This window comes from Triticum dicoccoides, chromosome 3A (genome assembly GCF_002162155.2).
Source record: "Triticum dicoccoides isolate Atlit2015 ecotype Zavitan chromosome 3A, WEW_v2.0, whole genome shotgun sequence".
Lineage (NCBI taxonomy): Eukaryota > Viridiplantae > Streptophyta > Magnoliopsida > Poales > Poaceae > Triticum > Triticum dicoccoides.
This window is the reverse complement of record NC_041384.1, coordinates 690,956,494-690,960,419: the sequence shown is the minus strand read 5'-3', so window position 1 is coordinate 690,960,419 and position 3,926 is coordinate 690,956,494. Positions and strand designations below refer to the sequence as shown.

The 3,926-nt window shown below is 47.2% G+C and overlaps 1 pseudogene; it reads left to right on the top strand.

Moving 5' to 3' along the window:
• Window positions 1-185: 185 nt before the first annotated feature.
• LOC119272899 lies at window positions 186-1,073 on the top strand (annotated as a pseudogene).
• The last annotated feature ends 2,853 nt before the right edge of the window (window positions 1,074-3,926 follow it).

Genomic DNA, 3,926 nt, shown 5'->3' with positions numbered 1-3,926 from the left:
GTGGTATGGCAGGGCTTCTAAAAACTTTTTGGTTCACTAAATATGCTAAGGCTAAAGGGGGGAGGGGGGTAGTGCCCCCCCTCAGAACTACATGTAGCTCTGTCACTTTCATCCTAGGTTTCCTTTGGCGTCGAGTTTCTTGGCTTGGTCGCATTGCCATCCACCCCCTCTCAAGTTCTGGGGCGATGCGTGAAGTGCTAAACTCGATCGGCATAGCAATGAGTGTGATGATGGGGGTGATGAACCCGCTCCTCGACAAGATCACTAAGCTACTCAGTGAAGAGTACAAGAAGCTCACAGGATGCGGAAGCAGGCCTCCTACCTCAAAGACGATCTCGGTGCCACGAAAACTCTCCTTGATAGGATGGAAATGATGGACATGATTGATCCCTCAACAAAAAACTGGTGGGACCATGTCAGGGAGATGTATGATATGGAGAACTGCATCAATGAGTTTATACGTGACACTGAATGTGCTCATGCAAACACAGGATTTGTAAAGAAGATGGCTCGACGTCTCAGGTGTTTGGGGATACGACATCAGATTGCTAACCGGATCGAGGAGCTCAAAGTTCTCGTGGTGGAGGTAAATGCTTGGCGCGAGAGATACAAGATTGATGAGTGCATCAATTCGAGTCTTGGCATTGTGGTTTGGATTCCCAAATATTGACGATGTACAAGGAGGTAGCGGGACTTGTTGGTGCTCATGGGCTAAAAGAAGAGCTTGTCAGTTTGTTGACAGATTCTCAAGAGAAATCCAAAGTGGTTTCCATCATGGGGTTTGGAGGTTTGGGTAAAACTACACTTGCCAAACAAGTGTATGATGAGATTGGGGGAAATTAACCTGTAAGGCATTTGTCTCAGTCTCCCAAAGACCAGATGTGAAAAACATTCTCACTGGCGTACCATTAAAGCTTGGGATGAAGGATTCTTCCCATTAGCCCGAGCTATAAGACATCATTTACCGGCTTAGATAACACCTCAAGCATCTAAAAGCATTTTGCTTCAATAAATATGCTAGGGCTATGGCGGGGGGGGGGGGGGGGGCAGCGCCCCCCTGGAACTACATGTAGCTCTACCATTGGTTGTTGACCTTTCATCCTAGATTTTCTTTGGCGTTGAGTTTCTTGGCTAGGTTGCATTGCCCTCCACCCCTCTCTGATTCTGAGGCGAGACACATGAGGGGAACTAAACTTGATCGAGATGGGAGCGAGTGTGAAGATGGGGGTGATGAACCTGCTCCTCGACAATCTCACTAAGATACTCAGCGAGGAGTACAAGAAGCTCACGTGATGCGGAAGCAGGCCTCCTACCTCAAAGACGATCTCGACGCCATGAAAACTCTCCTCGATAGGATGGAACTGATGGGCAAGCTTGATCCCTCAACAAAAAACTGGCAGGACCATGTCAGGGAGATGTATGATATGGAGAACTGCATCAATGAGTTTATGCGTGACGCTAAATGTGCCCATGCAAACACAGGATTTGTAAACAAGATGGCTCGACGTCTCAGGAGTTTGGGGATACGACATCAAATTGCTAACCGAATCGAGGAGCTCAAAGTTCTCGCAGTGGAGGTAAATGCTCGACGTGAGAGATACAAGATTGATGAGTGCATCAATTCGAGTCTTGGCATTGTGGTTTGGATTACCAAATATCGACAATGGACAAGGAGGCAGCGGGCCTTGTTGGTGTTCATGGCCTAAAAGAAGAGCTTGTCAGTTTGTTGACAGATTCTCGGGAGAAACCCAAAGTGGTTTCCATCATGGGGTTTGGAGGTTTGGCTAAAACTACACTTGCCAAACAAGTGTATGCTGAGATTGGGGGAAATTAAACTGTAAGGCATTTGTCTCAGTCTCCCATAGACCAGATGTGAAAAACATTCTCACTGTCGTACTATTAAAGCTTGGGATGGAGGATTCTTCCCATTCGCATGAGCTACAAGACATCATTTACCGGCTTAGAGAACACATCAAGCATCTAAAAGCATTTTGCTTCAATAATTATGCTAGGGCTATTGGGGGGGGGGGGGCAGCGCCCCCCCTCTGGAACTACATGTAGCTCTAGCATTGGTTGTTGACCTTTCACCCTAGATTTCTTTGGTGTCGAGTTTGTTGGTAGGTTGCATTGCCCTCCACCCCCTCTCTATGATTCTGAGGCGAGACACATGAGGGGAACTAAACTCGATCGAGATGGGAGCGAGTATGATGACGGGGGTGATGAACCCGCTCCTCGGCAAGCTCACCAAGCTATTCAACGAGGAGTATATATAAGAAGCTCACGGGGTGAGGAAGCATGCCTCCTTCCTCAAAGAAGATCTCGATTCCATGAAAGTCTCCTTAATATGATCGAGCTAATGGATAAGCTTGATGCCTCGACAAAAAACTGAGGGACCATGTCAGGGAGATGTCCTCATATGAAGAACTGCATCGATGACTTGATGCATGACATTGAACCATGTTCCCACACAAAGGCAGGCTTTGTAAAGAAGATGGCTCAACATTTTAGGAGTTTGGGGATATGACATCAGATTTCCAGCTAGATCGAGGAGCATAAAGTTCTCATGGTGGAGGTAAATACTCAATGCTAGTGATACAAGATTGATGAGTGCATCAATTCGAGTCTTGTCATTGTGGTTTGGATTCCTGGATGTTGACGGTCAACAAGGAGGCTGCGGGCCTTGTTGGTGTTGATGGCCCAAGAGAAGAGCTTGTCAGTTTGTTGACATATTCTCAGGGGAAACTCAATGTGGTTTCCATCATGGGGTTTGGAGGTTTGGGTAAAGCTACGCTTGCCAAGCAAGTGTATGATGAGATTGGGGGAATTATTGTAAAGGCATTTGTCTCAATCTCCCAAAGACCTTATGTGAAAAGCCTTCTCACTGGTTTACAATTAAATCCTGGGATAGAGGATTCTCCCCATGCTCATGAGCTGCAAGACATCGTTTACCGGCTTACAGAACACCTCAAGCATGTAAAAACATTTTGCAGCACTAAATATGTTAGGGCTATGGGGGGTGGGGGCAGTGCCCCCCTCAGAACTACATGTAGCTCCGCCGCTAGTTGTTGACCTTTCATCCTAGGTTTTCTTTGGCATCAAGTTTCTTGGCTTGGTCACATTTATCTCTATCCACCCCCTCTCTCTGCTTCCGAGGCGACGCGTGAAGGGAACTAAACTCGATCAGGATGGCAGCGAGCGTGATGACAGGGGTGATGAACCCGCTCCTCGGCAAGCTCGCCAAGCTACTCAGCGTGGAGTAGAAGAAGCTCACGGGGTGAGGAAGCAGGCCTCCTTCCTCAAAGATGAGCTCGGCACCATGAAAGCCTTCTTGACGGGATGGAGCTAACGGATAAGCTTGATCCCTTGGCAAAAAACTGGAGGGACCATGTCAAGGAGATGTCCTCATATGAAGAGCATTCATGACTTGATGTGTGACGTTGAAGTAGGTGCCCATGCAAAGGAAGGCTTGCAAAGAAGATGGCTTGACGTCTCAGGAGGTTTGGATGCGATTTCAGATTTCCAACCGGACCGAGGAGCTCAAAGTTCTCGTGGTGGAGGCAAATGCTCGACGTGAGAGATACAAGATTGATTAGTGTATCAATTTGAGTCTTGGCATTGTGGTTTGGATTCCCGGATGTTGACGATCTACAAGGAGGCAGTGGGCCTTGTTGGTGTTGGTGGCCCAAGAGAAGATCTTGTTAGTGTGTTGACAGATTCTCGGAAGAAACTCAAAGTGCTTCCCTCATAGGGTTAGGTTTGGGTAAAACTACGCTTGCCAAACAAGTGTATGAGATTGGGAGACAATTTAACAGCAAGGCATTTGTCTCGGTCTCGACCAGATGTGGAAATCCTTCTCACTAGTTTACAATTAAAGATTGGGATGTAGGATTCGTCCTATGCTCACGAGCTACAAGACATCATCGACT